This window comes from Macaca nemestrina, chromosome 7 (genome assembly GCF_043159975.1).
Source record: "Macaca nemestrina isolate mMacNem1 chromosome 7, mMacNem.hap1, whole genome shotgun sequence".
NCBI classification, from domain to species: domain Eukaryota; kingdom Metazoa; phylum Chordata; class Mammalia; order Primates; family Cercopithecidae; genus Macaca; species Macaca nemestrina.
Window position 1 is genome coordinate 64,703,404 of NC_092131.1, and position 23,316 is coordinate 64,726,719.

The window sequence follows — 23,316 nt, forward strand, 5'->3', positions numbered from 1 at the left end:
ACCCCCCTTTTATATTATCTCCTGCCTGTGATAATGTTTTCAATCCCCTCCTTCTATTTCATGACTCCCCCAAATCTTTTTTTTTTTTTTTCTTTTTTGCAGTCCAAAATACTAAACACCAATCTCCATGGCTCTAGCATACACATGCTCTGAGCTTTCCACATAGCTGAATCTGGTTAAAATAAAAATAATACAAACACTTTTTTTTAGTGTTATCTGAACAATTTATTTAATATAATTTTCTGGAAACTCTAGAGTTGTGGCACTACTCTGTGGAAACCAGACCTTTCTCATCAAAATAACACTTTGCTAAGGAAAAATAAATAGACTTCCACAACATAATTGACAGGGAGAAAGACAAAGATTATAGTGCAAGGCACAGAAAAGACAACAAAAAGGAGACAGTTCTGCAAAATGACATTAAAAACAAGGAGGAAAAACAAACCACTATACAAATTGGGGGAAAAGATGAATAGTTTAAGAAAGAGCAACAACTGATCTGTTTTTATTTGAATAAATAGGTTAGGTTATATGTACACCATTTTTATACATTAAAAGATGTGATAATTACATATAATTCCTTTACATTCTTTTACATTTATGGATAATTCCTGTTACTCTTATGGGTGTAATTCTTTCTAAAATAGAAAATGATTTGTTCTAAGAAATTTGTTCTAACATAGAAAGTTATTTGTTCTTCAATATTTATAATGCTACTGATTTTTTAAAACTATAGACAACTTAAAAACATTTTAGTGACTTTCATTGTTTCATTGCATACAGGGTATATTTATACCTTCATAATCTTATACGTAAGAAGTATGATTATAAAAAAAGAAAATAATTTGCTTCAATTTATTTTTACCTTGGAATTCCAATGAAATATAAGAGTTTACCTTAGTTTAGAATCTCACTATCTTCTAGAATCCACTCAGATAAAATAAAAGAATGAGAAGTAACTACATATTTTTCAGTGAAACAAGAAATTAAATATAAAATAAAAAAAAAATCAAACTGTTGTAAACCCCAAATAGCTGCTGTTTAAGAACAGCAGTAGCTTGAAATAACAGAGTATATATGCAGCCACTAGAGAAAATTATCGTGGGAAGAATAGAGAAGAATGGTAACTTGAGATGCATCCTGTATGAGTTAGATGGTTTTTTTCTCCACCCCTGTCCATAGGCCCACCAGAAGCAATTTGCCATCAGCTTTCAAAGCCAGCAATACACCTTTACTTTTCTAAATCAGGAGTATGTAAACTCTCCAGCTCTAAGTCATAATCTTGTTTACAGAAATGTTGATCGCTTTTTACTTCTGTAAGATATAAAACTGGTCCATTACATAGGTGACATTATGGTGATTGGACCTAGTAAGCAAGAAGTAGAAACCACACTGGACTTATTGGTGAGACATTCACATGTCAGGGGATAGGAAATAAATATGACTAAAATCCAGGGGCCTTCTACCTCAGTGAAATTTCTAGAGGTCCGGTGGTAGAGGACCTGTCAAGATATTCCTTTTAAGTGAATAAGTTACCACATCTGGCCACTCCTACAATCAAGAAAGAAACACAATGCCTAGCGGGCCCATTTGGATTTCGAAGACAATGCATTCCTCATTTGTGTGTGTTGCTCTGGCCTATTTATTGAGTGACTCAAAAGGTTGCTAGTTGTGAGTGCAGGAGAAGACTCTGCAACAGGTCTAGGCTGTTGTGCAAGCTGTACTGCCACTTGGGCCACATAACCAAGCAGATTCAGTCATGGTTGAGGTGTCAGTGGTAAATAGGGATGCTGTTCGGAGCCTTTGGCAGGTCCCCATAGGTGAATCACAGGGGAGGGTACTAGGATTTTGGAGCAAGGCCCTACCATCTTCTGCAGATAACAATTCTCCTTTGGAAAGACAGCTCTTGGCCTGCTACTGGGCCATTGTAGGAACTGAACATGGGTCACCAAGTTATCAGGAAATCTAAACTGCCTTTTATGAACTGGGTGCTTTCTGACCCACCTAGCAATAAAATTGAGCATGCAGAGAAACATTCCATCATTGAATGGAAGTGGCATATATGTGTTCAGGCTTGAGGAGATGCTGAAGGTACAAGTTACACAAGGAAGTAGCCCAAATGCCCATGGTCCTCATTCCTGCTACCCTGCCTTTTCTTTCTCAGCCTGTACCTATGGCCTCTTTGGGAGTTCCCTATTATTAGTTGACAGAGGAAGAGAAGACCAGGGCCTGTTTTACAGATGGTTCTCTATGACATGCAGGCACCACCTGAAAATGGACAGCTGTAGCTCTATGGTTCCTTTCTGGGACATTCCTGGAGGACAGTGGTGAAGAGAAATCTTCCCAGAGGGCAGAACGGCAAGCACTGCACCTTGTTTTGCACTTTGCCTGGAAGGAAGAATGGCCAGACATATGATTATATACTGATCAATGAGCTGTAGCCAATGGTTTGGCTGAATGTTGAGGCACTTGGAAGGAGCATGATTGAAAAATTGGTAACAAAGAAATTTGGGGAAGAGGTATGTGAATGAACCTCTATGAATAGTCAAAAATTGTGAAGATATTTGTGTCTCACGTGAATGGTCACTAACGGGTGACCTCAGCAGAGGAGGATTTTAGTAATCAAATGGATAAGATAACTCATTCCATAGACAGCACTCAACTTCTTTCTTCAGTCACTTCTGTTATTGCTCAGCGGGCTTGTGAGCAAAGTGGCATGGTAGAGGTTATGCATGGGCTTAGCAACATGAAGTTCGACTCAATAAGACTGATCTGGCCCTGGCCACTGCTGATTGCCCAATCTGCTAGCAGCAAAGGCCAACACTGAGACACAGATATGGCACCATTCATTCTTCTGGGTGATCAACCAGCTACCTGGTGGCAGGTTGATTACATTGGACCACTTCCATCATGGAAGGGGCAGCAGTTTATCTTACTGAATAAACATTTCCTCTGGATATAGATATGCCTTTCCCACATGTAATCCTTTTGCCAAGAGGTGCTTACAAAAGGCAAAGGAAATACAGAATGGATACTAGAAGAAGGTAGTTATTAAATACCAGCTGCAACCATGTGGCTAATTAAAGAAAGGAGGATGGTAATTTTATGAGTATTTCCTCCTTATTTTGTTAAGAATAAATTTGTGCATATACACACCTGTATTAAGCAGATATCTTTGTTTTATTACCTTTATTATTTGTTATTATGTAACAAAAATTTATTGATTTCAAATTAGCATTTAAGTATTGTTAATTTTGGCCGGGCGTGGTGGCTCATGCCTGTAATCCCAGCACTTTGGGAGGCCAAGGCGGGCAAATCATGAGGTCAGGAGATCGAGACCATCCTGGCTAACATGGTGAAACCCCGTCTCTACTAAAAATACAAAAAAAATTAGCCAGGCATGGTGGCAGGCGCCTGTAGTCCCAGCTACTTGGGAGGCTGAGGCAGGAGAATGGCATGAACCCGGGAGGCAGAGCTTGCAGTGAACTGAGATGTGCTACTGCACTCCAGCCTGGGCAACAGAGCGAGACTCCATCTCAAAAAAAAAAAATATTGTTAATTTTATGTAATCATATTTAGGTTAGTGTATTTTTAGTTGTATGAAGGATACTTTTATTATCTTAGCAGAATTATGACCTTATTATTGTCTTTAGTTGGATATTAAGTATGATTTAAGAGGATGTGTACAGGTGCCAAGCTGTCAAGGGACAGACTTGTAATAGTTAATATTAGATATTGACTTGACTGGACTGACGGATGCCTCGATGGCTTGTGAAGCACTGTTTCTGAATGTGTCTGTGAAGGTGTTGCCAGAGGAAACTGGCATTTGAGTCGGAATTCTGGGAGAGGAGGACCCACCCTCAATATTGGTGGGCACCATCCAATGGGCTACCAGTGTGTTAGAACAAAGCAGAAGGAAAAAGGAGGTATAAGCTCACTTGCTGAGCCTTCTGGCTCTCTCTGTCTTTTCATGCCAAATGTTTTCTTGCTCTCCTCCTTCTCATGTTATTTGGCCTTTGGACTCTGGGACTTTCACCAGGAGCCTCCTAGGTGCCCTCAGGCCTTTGGCTTCAGACTGAAGGCTGCACTGTTGGTTTCCCTAATTTGTGGGCTTTTGGACTTGGACTGCACCATGCTACTGGCTTCCGCTTTTCCCAGCTTGCAAACAGCCTGTTGTGAGATTTCACCTTGTAATCGTGTAAGCCAGTTCTCCCTAATAAGCTCCCTTTTATATATATGTATATCCTATTGGTTCTTTCCCTCTGGAGAACCCTGACTAATGCAAACCACACATAGCTGGTGTTTAAGAACTGCAGTAGCTTAAAACAGCAGAATTATATATGCAGACACTGTAGAAAATTTTAGTAGGAAGAACAGAGAATGGTGACTTAGATTAGAATTAGGACTAGATTTAGATAACTAATTAAATCTGATTAAAATGATTAAAACTGATTAAATGATTAGAGTTAGGTAACTAAAATACCCAGCAAATATACCTTCCCAGAAGTCTCAACTTATAGTGGAAATTACTTTGATCAGATATACAATTAAACTACATGCAAGCACTTGCCGGGAAGGGGGAAGAAGGGATATAAGCTACTGTGGAGTGCCCAGAGATGGTTAAATTCAAGAACATTAGTAAAATGCACTTTCTAAAAGTGAGAGGATAGTTTTAGAGGCTGGAAATTGGTAGGAGCTAGTAAAGCAAAGATATAGTTAAGGCCTCATGAGATAAGTCATTTGGAAGGAGGTTAGGTTTCTATAGGTGTAAGAGGTGTGGCCAGGTAGAGGTACACTGTGTGTGTGAATGTATACACACACATATGTGTGTATATGTCTATATCTATATATCTGTATGCATCAGAGTAGCCACCATGGAGGGAGATTTTTAGTTAAAAAAGCTAGAAAGGAACTTTGGACCACTTTTCAGAAGAGGATAACATACATGAAAGTGACTCTTCCGCCTCTACTAAAAAAAAATACAAAAAAATTAGCCGGGTATGGTGGCACATGCTTGTAATCCCAGCTACTGGGGAGGCTGAGGCAGGAAAATCGCTTGAACCCCGGAGGCCGAGGTTGCGTGAGCCAAGATGGCGCCACTGCACTCCAGCCTGGGCAACAAGAACAAAACTTCGCCTTGGGCGGGGGGAAAGCAGAAACAAAGAAAGTACAAAGCATATGGCAGAAGCGGAAGAAAATTTAACCAAAAATTTCATGATGAAATTAAAACCAACAAACTTAATGAAGAGAGCCCATAAAACACACAGAAGAATTCAAAGAGACAGCCAAACAACAAGTGAGTGTGCTGCACATAGGAAATAGCAAATCTTATAAATGAGCACTAGATTAGGAGGCACACAGAGCAAATAGATACCAGACAAAGCACAATAAGAGGCAGAGAGGATAGAAATGAGAAAAAGAAAGAAAATAAGGCAAAATTAAGGAGATGCTTCAAAATCATTTAAAATGCTAGAGGACTCCAGCATAGAAAATGTACTGTAATCACAGTTGGAATCACTATAAAATCAAATCAAAGATACAGCCACCTTGTTTTGTCCTTGGTCAGGTTTTTGGAATCTGTTTGAAGCAAAATCTGCCCATTAAAAAGAAAATATAATCTGAGCTTTAACAAGCATATACGGTTTTTAAACCTACACTAACAACATAATTTATACAAGTTCCGTCACCCACAATTAACTCATGACCCCTTGGTGTCAACGTCCTCCCCAATTCCTGGTTTCTGGCAAACACTCATCTATTTTTAATCCCTATAAATTTGCCTGTTTCAGAGGTCATATAAATAGAACTTTATAGCATGTGGTTTTTAGAATCTGGATTCTTTCACTTAGCATAATGCTTTGAAATTCGTCTATGCTGGATGCAAGTATTTGTAGTTCATTTTTTGTTGTTGTTGCTAATTAGAGCTCCATTGTAAGGCTGTATCACTGTTTATCAACTCACTAGATGAAGAATATTTGGATTATTTCCTGTTTTAATTATGTACAAAATCTCTATTATCGTTAGTATACCTGTTTTTCTGTTAACATAAGTTTTCATTTTTCTTCAAGAAATAGGTATTTCTTAAGTGAGATGGGTGATTACATTTAACCTAGCAAAAGAGAAAAAAACTGATAGCCAGGATATATAAAGAACCCCACAAATTAGTGTAAGTAAACAAGCCAGAAGTTTAATTAGGCAAATAATATGACTAGACTTTTCAGCAAAGAATGTATGTGTGTGTGTATATGTATACATACATATATAATAAACACACATATGGGTGCTCATTAGGAGGCTGAGGCAGGAGAATGGCATGAACCCAGGAGGCAGAGCTTACAGTGAGCCAAGATCGCGCCACTGCACTCCAACCTGGGCGACAGAGCAAGACTCTGTCTCAAAAAAAAAAAAAAAAAAGTGTGTGTGTGTATATATATATAATTTAAAAGACTGAGAATATTAAATGCTTATAAGGATGTAAGCAACCTGAACTCCCATCAACTGATGTTTGAAATGCAAAATGGCACAGTCCCTTCAGAAAACAGTTTGTCAGTTTCTTCTAAAATTAAACATACACTTATTATATACTTTTTGTGATTCAGTTGGTTGCACAACCATATAATTTAGAAATTTAAAGAAGGCATCATTTATTATATAACTAAATACAATAAAATTATGAGAAATAAATCTGGCAAAATTGCAAAATCTACATTGATATGATAAATACATAAAGACTTATGCAATATTTATGGTTAGAAACTCTTATAAAGTTGTGAATTTCTCCCAAGTTGATCTGTAGTTTCTGTGGAATTGTTACTAGCATACCTAAATAAGTTTTCTAGGCCCTAGAATCTGAAATTGAAATTTGACTCAAGATAAGCTAAAATGCATCTGAGGAAGCACAACAGTTTGGAGGTATTGCCCTATTACAGATCGAGACTCACTAAAACATTGTAGAATTGCAAATAATGTGGAATCACACAGAGAAGACAGATCTATTAATTTAGCAGAATAGAGAACCAATCAAACATATATTTACACTTATCTAAATTTTTTTATGGCAAATATTGTATTACAGTTCAGTAGGCAAAGAGTTGAATATTCCTGAAAATAATGCTGGTATAATTAGGTGACCATTAAGAAGATCTTGCCTGAAAACTAAACAAAAACAAATCTGTTTAGACTGGTTAAAAAATTAAAATTGGCCAGATGTGGTGGCTCATGCTTGTAATCCCAGCACTTTGGAAGGCTGAGGCAGGCGGATCACCTGAGATCATGAGTTCAAGATCACCCAGGCCAACATGGTGAAACCGCATCTCTACTAAAAATACAAAAAATTAGCCAGGCGTGGTGGTGGGTGCCTGTAATCCTAGCTACGCAGGAGGCTGAGGCAGGAGAATTGCTTGAAGCTGGGAGGCTGGGAGGCAGAGGTTGCAGTGAGCCGAGATCGCGCCATTGCACTCCAGCCTGGGTAACAAGAGTGAAATTCTGTCTCAAAATAAATAAATAAATAAATAAAGTAAAATAAAATTAAAATTAAAAGTCAAAAAAATAAAGCTCTTAATAGAGTACAAGGGACAATAAACTTATTAACTGCAGGTTGGAACAATTATTCAAGTAAGAAAATATATAATCTATAAATTAAATGACTTAAAAATTTATCTACTTTGATATCAGTAAGTTCTGCTCATCAGAGACCACCTAAAGAATGATACAAGGCAAAACACAATTTATAAAAAATGTTAAGATATAAACAGAGTAAATTCATAAATATCTCCTATGAGTCAATGAAAATAAAAAAAGGAATTATATGAAAAAAGGATTTATATATAGTGCCTATTGAAAAGAAAATAAATTGTGATATTTTAACAAAATGAAATTCTGTATACAACATTAAGAGAAAATGAACTATAGTAACATAAATCAACAGATATTTTCAAGAACACAATTTTGAAAAGAGAACATGTTCAAGGACTTCATACACTATATAGAGCTCAAAAAATAAGAAAATATGAAAAATCTGTTTTTTGAGAATATATGCACATATAATAGAATTAAAACTGTAAAAAATAAGGCACAGGCTAATCATATCAACCTGATTAGTAGTTACTTCATGAGTTTTGGAGAGTTGGAAGGTGAAACAATTAGGAAAAAGACATGTAGATTAACACTATCGGTGATATTGAGAGAAGAGGAAGGAAGAAACCAGTCAGGCAGGCAGTTAGGGTGGCTCCTTGGCAAAAGTCCTTCCAACCAAGAACAGCCTGAAAATCAAGCTGCAGGCCTCAGATAAGAAAGAGCGCGTGTCCTTGAACTGAAAGGCCTATTTTGTGAGCCCAGATGAACAAATTCCACTTCTCTTTTGGACACATTTCTCTCTCTTTGGTTCATCTTTGTCTTGCTTCCTCCATATTGGTCCTTACCTTTCACTCATTTTATATATGTCTGTCTCCTGTGATTGTGGGCCAAGTCTTTATTTGCATAAAGCGTAATGTCCCATCAGCCCCTGATTGGTCCCGGGCCAAGACCCTGGGCCACGCCTTCACTTCAGCTCCTGACTATTCCTGGGCCAAGGTCCCAGGTCAAGCCTTCACCTCTGCCTCCAATTGATTCTTTTCACTATCATGTCTTCTGAGAGCAGGCAGACCAGTCAGCACACTCTTCCCCTGTCCCACTCTGTAAAAACCCCTGAACTTAGCCCTGCAACTGGCAAGCCACTTTTTGCTGAGAGCATTTCTGTCACTTAATAAATTTGACTCTGCCTGACTCACTCTCTGGTGTCTGCCTGCCTTATTCTTCTTGGTCTTGGGACAAGAACCTGGAGTTTGCCAGTTGTGAGTGTAACCAAAATCAGGAGTGAAAAAGTTGCAGCAACATCCATTAATTTCAGTTGTTGGTGTTTCCCAGGTTACTTCCAATATGTTCTTTTTCTTATTATACTTAACATTTATATAATTATGTAAAGTGATTAAATGAAATATGCTTTGGCTTCATATCATCCTTAGTGAAAATATCAAGGTACAATACACACAAAGGGCATAATTTATTTTTAATACTAGTAGAAGATTACTCAAAAATTTATATTTCAGATAATCTTTTAATAATGCCAAATGTTGTATCTCATTGCTACTTTTGATATTTCAATTTAGATTGCCATTATTTTTATACCAAAATATGGTTGAGAAGAACACTTTAAAGAGGAGCAATACAACTGTATTAATTTTTTTGCTTCTTTTTATCAGTATCATCGTTACATTGAGGCCTCAGTTTCTAAACAAGAATCATTGAAAACTACTCATCTATTATATAAGGCCAAATTTCAGTATTGTAGACAATGGAACCTACAGTCAATTGAAGCAGCCTTAGTGAGAGAAAAGAAGCATGATAAATTTCCACTGCAATTGTCTATCTTGTAGATCTCTCACTTTACTGTTATTTCATTTCAAATGTTAGTATGGCTGTGGATTCACCTGCTACTATCAATTAATACATTACTCATTTATAAAGTTATTGCCTTTCTTATTCCCTAGATAAAAAGATAACTATAAATAAGATTTTTAACAATTTATTTTTAATCCTCAACAAATCATCTTGAGCACTCTACTCTGGAGACTGTTGATACAGCAGGTTGAACTCTTTCATTTATCAGAATATTTTTACAATTTTATTTTTATTCAGCCTTCCTCTCTGCCTTCTTTTCATGTTTAAGAACTGAGGGTAAATATCAACTCGGTAGATGAACTTGTGTGACGACACTAAGTCTGGGTCTTCCAGTTTTGCTGTGATTTTCATAACACCTTGTTTACTTGTCATCACATTTCAAAATCCCAAATTATTCATTTTTTAAATTTTTACCCATACTTTGTCTTTCTAATTAGATTACATAATATGTGAAGACTAAAACCATGTTTAGTTTATCAACTTTTGTGTCCATAGGACGTAGGTCAATGCTTGCCACATGGAAAACATTTATTACCTATTTATTGGACATAAATAATTGAACAAAAACCTTATTCCCACTGGGAGTACACTCAAATTTCTTAAATTAGCTAAATACTCAATGACATAATGGCTGGATTTTTAAAATGAAATTTGACCTTCCTTATGGTCTAAGTAAAATTTGTGATATAGATGAGAAATGACCCAATTTTCTTTAATTAGAGCTCGTCTATAAAATTATTTATGGGGCAATTGTATATGCAATGCCCTATAGTTATCTTTAACAAAAAGCATAACACACTTTATATTTTTCAAATAACCTTCTTTTTTTTTTCTATAAGAATGCTTTATTAGGCAAAACCACATACTATGAAAATACTTTAAAATGCAATGAGTTGTGAGGTAAAGACATGAAGAACAAGTGCATAGGGAGACATGGCTATCCCAGAACACACTGTAAATAAATAGAGAATCCCCATACTCCTACTATTTACCCAGTAACAGAAGGATCTAGGCTACCTCCTCCTCAGCACACTCCTCAAACTCTATCTCCTCCTCAAGTGTGGCATCCTGGTAGTACTCGTGGTACTCAGACACAAGGCTGTTCATGCTCTTCTTGGCCTCGGTGAACTCCATCTTATCCATGCCGTCACTCATATAGCAATGCAGGAAGGCCTTGCACCTGAACATGGCTATGAACTGCTGCGAGATATGCCTGAACAGCCACTGGATGGTCATGTTATTGCTGATGAAGGTATCAGACATTTTTAGCCCCTGGGGTGGGATGTCACAGACAGCTGTTTTCACATCGTTGGGGGCCAATGAGCAAAGTAGATACTGTTTTTGTTTTGAACATTGAGCATTTGCTCATCCACCTCCCATGTGTACATGTGGCCTCTGAAAATGGCAGGCACTGTTAGGGAGGAGGGTCATAAGCAGCTATCATATTCTTGACGTCAAACATCAGCTGAGTGAGCTCAGCCATGGTCAGGGTACTGCTGACTGCCCCGATGGTCAGTGGGGCAAAGCCGGGCATGAAAAAGTGCAGGTAGGGGAATGGGACGATGTTCATGGCCAACTTCTTCAGGTCAGCATTCAGCTGGCCTAGGAAGCGCAGGCAGGTGGTGAACCCATTTATGGTGGCAGATACCAGGTGGTTTAGGTCACTGTAGGTGGGTATGGGCAGCTTGAGGGTTCTGAAGCAGGTGTCATAGAAAGCTTCATTATCAATGCAAAATGTCTCATCTGCATTTGCCATGAGACTTAGAGAGTGGCATTGTGGGGCTCTAGCATGGTGTCTGACACCTTGGGTGAGAGCAGAATGCTGAGTGTGCTTATGATCCTATTTAAATGCTCTGAAAAACTATGATAAATTTACTTGTATAATCAGAATTCAGATAGAAAATTAAGACAGCTGTTTTGTTTTCAACAGAAAGAAAAGTAAAATAAATGAAAAAAGGGAAAAAGGCATTTTTAAACCACCTTTGAAATGTTCTTTGCTCTACATCGAAATTCTTGTTTTGAGATTACTTAATGACTGATATTTATTGTTTCTTTGGCTTTCATTAATATTGCTATTGTATGTGGGTAAACATTGTCTTGCTATCATATTAAAGAGTAGATAAAGATTACCAAGTATCTGCATTCTATAAACACAGATTTGTATACATAGTGCGTATATATGGAAGTGTAATTGCTTAGGGAACTTGTTAATTATAATTTATTTTTTATGAAGAATTAAGATAAATGTATTGTATCTGTGTTTACATCAAATACCTTGCTATATTTCATAACTGGCATTATTGATTTCAAAACCAAACAATTTTTTGGGGGGTAGAGCATCTCCTGTATATTGTAATATGTTTGGTAATAACACTGGGCCCTATCTGTCAGATGCCAGTAGCACTCTTACCCCAAAATGTGACAAGCCAAATTTTCACAGATATTGCCAAATGTGCACTGTGGGGCACAATTGTCTCTAGGTGACAATAGGGGTGTTAATCTATATCTATATTTGTATCTATCTCTGTGTATTCATCTATGTCTGTCTATATATCCATCCATTGGATAAAATTATAAATGTAGAAGCAGCTTACTTTCATTTATTTCTATTTTTAATTTGTCTATATTTCTTTACTGTGTTCTATTAATTGTCGGTAAGTGGAGGTCAGCAAAATGTAAAGTTAAATTCCTCATGTCACAAATTTGCTCAGGTTTACTCATCTAGGTACACACTAAAATAAGTTTTGAGCACTAACTCTGCATAAGCCACCATTATAAGTTACAAAGATACTTTAAATATTACTAAGAAGTAGTTGTTCCAGTCCAGGAGTTTTTAACATAGTGCAATTGTTGCTATCACTTGTCTTTCCAGCACCAGTCAAGGTGTATGTAGTCTAACAGAAAGATGAACATTTTAGACATATTTAGATCAATACATTTTAAACTTAGAATAAATGCCAGTACGTAGGGAAACTACCTGAGAAAATATAAAAATATAGCTTTACTTTTTCTGAATATTCGAATTAAAGAATTTAAAAGTTAGACTCCTTGAATATTATCCATGTTGCAATTGTGTTTGCATTGCCTCTGAAATGTGGATAGGCTATTCTACATACTGTAAGATCCACATGAGCAGAGACCACATCTGCAATGTAGTCTCAACATTTTAACTTCAAGATCTGAACCAGGCCTTAGACATAGAATATCCTCAAAATTTCTTGAATGATTGAATGCATGGATGAGTGAATGAATAAATTAAAACAATATTCAACTTAAAAGAAACTGAACTGAAAAAGAAAGGAATATTTCTACAGCTCTTAGAAAATATAGTTAAAGATATAATTTCCTGTGAAAATTATTGAAATTCAAACAATTTCAAATCCCCCCAAAAATGTTTTTTTATCTGAGAAAAGATTTTATAAAAAAAGAATTAATGCAAAACAATTGGCAATTTTCTGTAAGTTTTATACAGCTATTTGACTTATACATGAAAGGCTCATAAATGATTTTTTAGTGTACTGTGATATAGTGATTTTCACAAATGAAATAGTTATTATAAAATGTCAGAATTTTTACTAATTTTGTAGTTTTATTGTAATTGACGAATAATATTTCCCTCTTATTGTTTTACCCTTTTAAAAAATATAGTATTTTCATTTGCCAATTTTCATGGGGCTAAAAATACAAAATTCAGCTACTGTATCATTCGTAGTCATCAGCTCTATCATCCTCAAAACCAAATTTTATACCAAATGATTAAAAATTTATTGTTGAATAAATAAATTCCTTCCAAACAGAACTAAACTATGTTGAAATGAATTATTTCTTATGCTTCCTTGTTCCTGGAAAATTTACATTAAGTAGATTTTTACTTCTTCTTACTACCCAAATTCCTTCCATTCTTCTCAGCTTCTATTTCAGCATACTCAGTTTATTAACTTCAGCTTGAAATTAATATGTTAGATTGCTTAATTTGGGTATTTCTTGCTTTTTTTCCTTGTACTTGAGCATATTCATGGTTCTTAGCTCTTCCACTGGGAAACATCAATCTAAGGTCTTATTATTTGAACATTGCAATATCGGTGCAATATTCTGGTCACTTCAGAAGTCAGTTTAAAACTGACTTCACATTTCAATCATTATATTTCAGTATCTCTGCATTATATTGTTCACTTTAGAAGTCCGTTTACGACTTTTCCATTGAGAAAAATAAACTGTATTTTCAAGGAGTCAAATAGCCAAAAAGGTAAAACAGCTATAGCTGAAAAGTAATGGAGATAAATAGTCCTTTACATTTTATTCTGTGTAAAAGTGTTCATTCAATTAATTAGAAAAAAAATCAATATTTACAACATATCAGGATATAGATACAATTTAACTGATTTTATTCCAAATTACAAAGTCTAAAAATATTGTCATTGTTGCAATTTACCACTAATGAAATAACACATTTTTTACTTTTTTTTTTTCTATTTTCCCCTTTCCTCCTTTATTTTCTCTTTTTCTCTGAGTGTATTACCTCATGGGATCACATCCTATAGACATTTGCCACAAGAAAACACCCGTTGTAAAGGACTGCTTCCTCTTGTTGCCTGCAGTTCCAACACATGTTGAGTTTGTCTGCAGCGTTAAAGCACTTTGTTAAAAAACATTTAGGACTTTCTTGTGGGCTTCAATAATTTCTTATATAAAAGACTTACTATACTATACTTCAGAGAAATCAGAAAATGAAGCAAATTCATTTAAACCACTTAGCGAGAGTCAGGTTCCTCCCAGCCCTATCACTATGGCCTAAACCAATAGAAATTCATTTCTCACTCTCAAAATGTCTGATGCAATTCTTGTGCCCTTCCTTGATTTATAACTGGATAGTCTGGACCATTTGTGTCTTAAAGGTAGTGTACCACTAGGAAATAGACAGGGATGAGACATGCACATATTACTTCAACTTAGATGTAACTGGTCACAGTTAAGCCCATGGTTCCAAAACTTCTACAAAGATGACTGAAATACACAGCAATAGCATATCAAATATTTGGCTTGGACTGTCAATGCCATATAGGGTTACCAAATTATGAATAAAATTTATGTATTAGCAAATTTAAAATTGGTTTTAAACTGACAGTAAAGTAAAATAGCATTGTTTTAAAGAAAATATTGATCTCATTTGTATATGTGTTTGTGTATGTAATACAAGGATGCTACTATCATGATGTTTCTCAAAGTTCTTTGGGATCAAGTTTACTTTCAGCTTATTGCACACTTATCCTTATTACGTGACCAAAATCACCAAGATGGTAGAGAAAGGAACAAAGTAATAGAGAGAAAAGTATGAATGCCAACTAGATTTTAAGAAAGTTTATTCAAACTGTTATATGACATTTGCTTTTCATCCCACTGTTCACTGTCTTGTCACATGACCAAATCAAGAAGCAAAAGGGTTTTGCAAACATTGTTAGCTATAATTTCTATAATTATGTAGAGGTAGAAATAGAAACATAGGAAAAAAGCAATCTCCATCACTATTAATCATAAAGTAGTAGAAAATGCAGGATCAAATTTTAAGAGGCAGGAAAATCAAGATATAAAGTTTTAATTTCTGAAAAGTATGAAACTTATTATAAGATATTCATTAACAAAAAGAATTTTCATATACTATGCAAACAACTAAAGATGTTTATTCCTTGTATTTTCTTCTGTGAATGGACCTATGTTTTTCTTTGAGTGAGCTGATAAGTGGTATACATACTTAGAATTCATTAATTATTTTCTTTTAATCTTGAAATTATCAATTTCATCTATGTTTGTATTTCATTTTACTTCTGCATTTTATTTTCTGTACTTACTCTTTAAAATAGGGAAATACTTATATAATGGCAATCTTTCCTTTCATATGTTTGTATAAATCTGTTTTTTGAAAATAGTACTGCTTTTAAAATAACATTACAATTCAAAACCATTTGAATGTCAAGTTCTTCTTTTAAATAATGAATGAAAATATTTTTAGTTGTTGTTAAAAGGTTACATTTCTGTAAGAGAATAAATAATGTTGATTAGCAGTCCTTTGTTTTACAAACATATGACAGATTGATTACAGAAAATTCACGTAAAAACCTGCTATTTTTGTTATTATAGTTGAAATTATGACAGAAATCCTATTTTGTTGCTTTATTTTCAAAGGACAATAAGTCCAGAAAGTCATAAAATTTGTCAAAGTTGTAAAGTGACATGTGAATGTAGAAATTCTCTTGCCATTACCTAGCACTTATCTGAACCAAGAAAAGATTTAAGCACAAAAACAATAGAGAAAACATAAATGATGATGATGGTAGTAAATACATGGAGCATTTAATTTCCTTTAGGCACTGTGCTAAGCATGTAAAATATATCAATTATTTTAACACATTGCATATGGTGGGGAAATTAAGACTTCTGTTTATGTATGTTATATTAAAGCATATATAAGTAATTTTTTCAAATCCCACAGCTAATAATCAAGAAAAAAAATGAATACGTTTGAAGACCAGCTTAGAAAATATGGTGAGATCCCATCTCTATGAAAAATTAAAAAAATAGCCAGCTACTAAGCAGGGCGGGGCAGGAAGATCACTTGAGCCCAGGAGTTCGAGCCAGCAGTGAGAAATGATTGCACCACTGCACTTCAGTCTAGGCAACAAAGCCAGACCCCCATCTCTAACGTGTATGTCTGAATAAGTTTCAGAACACAATGATACTATCTAAGAGACAATAAAAGACCAGAATATGAAATGCACATAAGTTGGGAAAATGGTTCAAAATGTGTACAGCAAAACAAGTGTTTGAGTGTTTGTGCTTGTATGCACATATGGTAAAACTTTTAATTTATTATTATTATTACTATTATTGTTTTCTGAGACAGAGTCTTGCTCTGTCACCCAGAGCTGGAGTGCAATGGTGCGATCTTAACTCCCTGCAACCTTCGTCTCCTGGGTTCAAGCAATTCTCCTACTTTAACCTCCCAAGTACCTGGGATTACAGGCACGTGCCACCATGCCTGGCTAATTTTTGTATTTTTAGTAGAGACGGGGTTTCACCATGTTGGCCAGGCTGGTCTCAAGAAACTTTTATTTTAATATTCAAAAATATCATTAAGAATATAAAAAACAATAATTACTTTGAAAAAAAAAAGAATTGTATGACAAAAAGAGTGTGATATAACAGTTTTAACAAAAAGGTGAAGTTTACCAAATATGTGAAAAGTTTAATTCTCAGAGAAATAAAAAGAGTAAAAATAAGTGAAATTTAAAAATGTTATTGTTAATAAAAAAGTAAATAAAAATAAGATCTTAAAATGTTAAGACAGTAAAATAAAAATAAATAATAGTAATAGATATGATCAGAGACTGGCAACTTCACATACTGCTGGAAGTAAACTGGCTGACAAATCTAGCGACTACATACACCTTTGATTATTAATTTTGTATTCTAGGAATTTAATGTATATAATAACTAAACAGAAACAAAAAGATAAATAATTTTAATTAGCATGTTAATTATAATAATTATATATAATCTTTTACTTATTCAAAAACACACTAATAAAATTAAGCTTTATTTAAACAATTGATATATAGTATTTCACTTTACCTTTAATAATATCTAAAAATGTTCTAAATCACAAGTGTTCTAAACCACATATTAATATAAAAAGATAATCTTTCAGTTAAGATATCAAAATAAGCCATGTGATTCACACACCACTGGCTAAGTCATAAATAACTAAATGATAGCTAGACATGGAGATAGACATAGATATAGTTAGATAAATAGATATCTAAAGGTTTCTTTTCTTTAAATATGAATCAAGTCCGTTGACACTGAATATGTGCTATGGTTTATCCTCCTACCAGATGAATCACAAAAAACACATAATACAAATATATGTCCAGAAGAAAAGAAGGCTGCATATGCAAGTAAAAACCATACCTTCCAAGAAAAATAGAGTTCCTAGAAAATAATTTAAGAAGACCCACACTATTAGTAATTGTCCCTTGCATTCAACGATTGAAACATTGTTAATATTACTTATTACAATTTTTTAAATAAGTTATATATTTCCATAAATATTTCCATTGTCTATCTCTATATCCTGCAATTGACTGTATAAAATATATACACATTTTATGTATAGTTATGTGGGAATGTATACGTACATGTACATGCATATGCTCTAGTTTGACTTTCTTTTTATCCCAATAGTGCAACCCTCATCAAGCGTGCTTGATATTCTTTTCAAATAATTCTTTTTTTTTTAACTTAAATATATCATGGCTCCTCATATGTTTCAGTATGTCTTTTGTCTTTATTCATGAAAACCTATGATTTGTAGCCAGCTTCACTAACGAACACCTATATCTGGTTCTCCTTTTCTTCCTATGCAAAAGGGAAACTTCTCAGCCCTATTACAGTTAGATAGAGCTAATTCATTTTTCTCTGGACAAGGAAATGTATTGGAAGTGCTGCATGTCTTTCGGAGGGTAAAACTATAAAACTCCCTGTGAATAGTCCAGTTCCTTTCTTCTCCATCTTTTATAAGTATGGAGACCATATGTGATGGCTGAACTATTATCAACATAACATGCACGGTATGTAATGCTATGGGACTATTTTCTTTGCCAACTGTCCTAGAATTGCAGTCATGTTTAATTATTTTTAAACACTCACATTAATGGAAAGTCAAGTTCTGTCAAAATTATCTTACCAATATTCCTTACGTTTCCCCTCCTTTTCTCTTCCAGAGGTACTGATCAGATTATTGAAATTATTACTCGCTTTCCAGTAGACTCCTCACTATTCAATTCTTGCAATATATGACTGTGAAAATAAAATTTCTAGACATTGATGTTGAGGTATTTGTCTCATGCTAAAAAACATTTTTATGGCTTCCCGTTGATTATAATATACAACTCAAATTCCCAAGTATTCATGACCATCTCTTCATGGCCCCAGTCTACATTTCTAATCTTATAATAACTCACTCCCCACAAGCCCAGCTACTATAATCTTTATTTTAACTACACAAGAACTGCTTTATATTCTATGGAATTGCTGTGCACTAATACAATTTCAAGCCTTGCTATTTTCTTACCCAGTATGCTCCTGCTTCTTTGATTTACCAGTTATAACTCTCACAGTCACTCATATGTCACTTTCTCTGTTAAGTTTTCAAGGCTCCAACACCCATTCCAAAAATTAATTTACATAAATTTCCAGCAGTCCACAAATTTAGGAGATGTACATGGTCAAAAGGATAATAAAGCACAGAATTTCATTTTTAGTTTATTTTGAAAGATAAAATGAAGTTCCAAATTATTTTTAATAATGTGATGCAATAATTATTAGAACAAACATAATTTCATGTACAAATTCAATGTGTAAAAAGATACAGAGTGAACAAATTGCAACAAAATGAAAGCTATGCCTGGGCCCTTAGTAGAAGGATAAAATAATTTGACTTGTGTTTATAGCATAGAGGATGTTTTATCATAATCTCCAGCATTTTATCACAAAAATAAGTGAAACAAGACTTGTGTTTATAGCATAGAGGATGTTTTATCATAATCTCCAGCATTTTATCACAAAAATAAGTGAAACATTGAAAAATTTAAACTACAATTATTCATTCACTTTTAGGAAAATATTGTCAGATAATACTCCATATAATATAAACAACTGTGAATGAGGGTAATAAATCTTCATCCTTGTAAGGAATTCTCACGATATTAAAAGCTGATAGATTAAAATAATATAAATATTTCACTTGTCTTTAAAAATCATTTCAGATCCTGTGATCAAGATATGGGATGTGGCATACAATATAAAATAATAATGCTATGCGGATGAACAAAATTTGGTGTAATTCCTAGTTTGGCAGCTGTTTCTTTTGGTCTCTCTGATCTTATTTTTGTTTAAATCTGACTATCATGAGGTAACCAGTAACTATACCTATCTGTTGTTTTTGTTTTATAAAGCACCACATTTCATTTCTATAACGCAGCAGCGAGTCTAGCTAGCTACTTCAAGTATCTCTGGTTTTACAATTTTTTTTTTTTTTTTTTTTTTACTTCAGAAGGCTTCTTTGGTGCTATTCCATCTCAGAAGTCCTTGCAATCTTTATAATGTTTTCAAGGAAGAAACAAACAAACAAACTCAAAAAACGTTGAATACATTTAAGAAAAATGCTTATTCTTAAAAGAATGCAGACTTTTGAATTTGGTTTGTCTTTAAAAATAAGATGAGTTCTTTTTGATATAATAACCTGACTACAAAATTGAATGTAGGTTTATATTGTTGTAAAAAATATAACTTAAAATGCCTTGTCACTTCTAAGATAATGAAAGGAAAGTTCATGGAAAAGTTTTCTAAAATAAAAAAATCTTTAACAGTTTGCATTTCTCACAGGTACACTCAATGGCGCTCTCTCAAGTATTGCTTTGTCTTAATGTTTGTATACTGGTGAAAATCGTTCTTTTTAGAGGAACTTGTTTTGTCCCCATTGAGCAAGTTTGCCACAGTGAAATAGGTGCAGATAATTGTAATGTAGCACAAGAATCCCTGTCCAATTTGTGGATTTAAGATAATTACATAATTAATGCAGAATCTTAGCTTATTAAAATTTAAAAGATAGTGGGGAAGGTGAATAGAAATGCCAACATTTCAAAAGTTGCTCCCTATATTTATTTTTTTGTACCTTAACTTATATAAAAAAAAGTCCTTGGTTTACAATTAATTTCAAAAACAAACATCAATACATGAAAATGTATATTAACAAGAAAATATGCATGCTGTTCAATTAGTACATATAAAATGAGATACCAGAGAGAAGATATTATAACCTATTTGAATACTACACTGAGGTTTAATACCTCTATAAGTACTAAAGCTTATAAGTCATCCATAATTTATTTTCAACAAAGACATTTCTATGTAATTTCATTCCACTATTGCAAACCAGAAATGTTCGTTTCTACTAAGAAGGTAATGTCATTTATTATTTCTGTAAGTGAAAGAGTATGCTTGATGTCATCTAGGAAATAGATAAGTAAAGGTAGTGCTTTCATGGCACGCTGATCCTGCATGTTCCCTTTTGAAATAACACCCTTCTTTCCTAAGTTTCAAAGTACTTGACATGATACTCAAAATTTGCAGTGTGGAACACCATTTTATTTTATTTTATTTTTTTGTTTTATTATTTTTTTGAGACGGAGTCTTGCTCTGTCACCCAGGCTGGAGTGCAGCGGCACGATCTCGGCTCACTGCAAGCTCCGCCTCCCAGGTTCACGCCATTCTCCTGTCTCAGCCTCCCTTGTAGCTGGGACTACAGGTGCCCGTCACCGCGCCCGGCTAATTTTTGTATTTTTGGTAGAGACGGGTTTTCACCATGTTAGCCAGGATGGTCTTGATCTCCTGACCTCATGCCGCCCGCCTCGGCCTCCCAAAGTGCTGGGATTACAGGCGTGAGCCACTGCGCCCTAACACCATTTTATTTTTTATTCTCATAACCTATAATCACTCTACATTGTACTTGATTCAAAAACAGTGTTGCAATTACGTTATTCAGGTAAGCCAAAATATATTGAACATCTACTATGCTTGCCAGTCGTGTGGATCAAAATAATATATTGTTATCCATTAGAGAGACGTAATTTAACAGGGAGACTGACATCTACTCAAATTATAACTATAAAATTGTATATGTTATAATAAAAATATATTAAAACGGTATAAATGTGAAAAAAAAAAAAAACCTTAAACTTCCTGTGGGAGTTTATGTCAGACTTTACAAAAGAAATGGGTTTTGAGTTGCGTATTGAAGTGGAAATTCATGAAGAGCACGAACAGCTGCTTTATCAAGTTGGAATCCCTATGAAGGAGAGATGCTTATACAATGGCTTGACCTTATCAAAGAAATTTCCTTACTGCTGTAATATTAATTGCATTAAGTGGCACATTTTTAAAGAATAGACTGAAAGGGCAGGGAGCTAACTGCAAGGCCAAACCTCCTAGCCCCCTCCTCTTCCATAAATTAAAAAAAAAAAAAAAAAATTAGTCTGGATAGGTAAACTAAAACAAACATACCTATTAATCATTCAATTAAACTTTGTGGTTTGTGAACACTGTTACATTTGACTTCTACTACTCTTATCCTGGCCAAACTGCCCCTGTAACATATAAAGTTTGTTTCTATCTCAATAATTTGCATTCATACTCTCTGTACCTGTTCTGTTCTTACATCTGATAGTCATGTGTCTGGCTCTTAATCACCATTAAGGTTTCTCTTGCCAAATATCTTCTGTAGTTTTCCACAGACAAGCATACACTATTGTATTCATGGTTTGTGTTTTCTTAAGAGTCTCTTACCAACAAATCAATTTTATTCATTTGTGAAATTTTGTATTGTCCACATCTTTGTCCTAAGTGTAGGGAGAAGCATATGCTTAGCGTCAGTAGGTGATTAGTTTACATCATTGTCATGTATATTAGACAGTCAGAAGTTTCTGTTGATGACATCTTCGACAGAATAAATCAATTTTTTCAATTAAATTTTTAAGGTTCATGTAAAGATAAGTATATTGTTCCTTAACCTAATGAGAATAAATTTAAAATAAAAAATATTTTACTTTTAATCTTTTAAAATTACTTTTCAATTCCTAAAGCAATATACTCGAGTTAATGACTTACTGCTACTAAAATTAATAATAGAATATATTACTATTTAAATGATAGTGATGTAAAATGGATATTAATAAAATGTTTTAACATATTGTAAAAGCATTTTAATTCATTTTCAATGCCAATCAGAAATATAATTCTAACAAGCTTTATGTTTCCAAGAAGCACATCATAAATTTTAATATCATTATGTATGAGTAGTCAAGTCTGATATCATTTCACACATAAATAATTATAATCAGGAAATCAAAATTAAGAACAAAAATATATTCTCTTCCTTATGCCATTTTAAAGAATAAAATCAAGGAAAATATCATTTATTCCACATATGACCTTTCCTTCATTTATGAATATATATATTGCTTAAAAAGATATTAGGATTATTTACTATTATTTAAGATTTTTGTAAATTATCCTCTGGAATACATATTTACAAAAATTATGCTAAACATATTTTCCTGTAAAATCAGTGATTTTTTTTAATGATAAAAATATTAGAGGCTATATTTTCCTCCAGAGTGTTAGACTTAGCTGGTTAAATAAATACAATATTTGTATATCAACATGTCATATAAAAGTGTGAGAATAAATTTTAACAAGTATGCTTTGGAATATAAGAAAGTTTGTGAATTTAAAAATCTGTAAGGTTAACTTAACCAGGATCTGTGAAACACCGCAAATTAAAATCAGAAAAGAACCAGCTGAATGTGATGGTAATGATAAATAAATCCCATAGACTCAACATATTCCTGAAAACTAGGCTTTTTATAGTAGGCAATTTTACAATACATTTTTTTTTTCTATCTGAAAGCAATGTAGGATTTGAGTGGGTCTCTTCCAAAAATCAGAATTCAAAATACTCTGATCAGCTCAACACTGTCCAGCTCATTCTCTCTGATCATAAGCGGGAAATTTATAACTGAAAGGTGAATTTTTTCTTATAGAATCCATCTGTTTTATCTATCACGTACTAAACAAAGAGTAGGCAATTATTCTCAACAAACCTGCTTTTCATTCTGCATATCTCATCATAGGGTTTTGAAGTCAAGATATCTAAATGTTGTGAAAGACCATGACATTATCTCATCCATTTCTTTGCCTTAAATCAATACTCATTTAAATCCATTCCAAGAAAAACAAAAACAGACATTGTCACATGTCTACTCA

General features: G+C 34.0%; 1 pseudogene; it reads right to left on the bottom strand.

Moving 5' to 3' along the window:
* Positions 1-10,446: 10,446 nt before the first annotated feature.
* On the bottom strand, positions 10,447-23,051 carry LOC105481942 (tubulin beta chain-like; annotated as a pseudogene).
* Between the last annotated feature and the right edge of the window lie 265 nt (positions 23,052-23,316).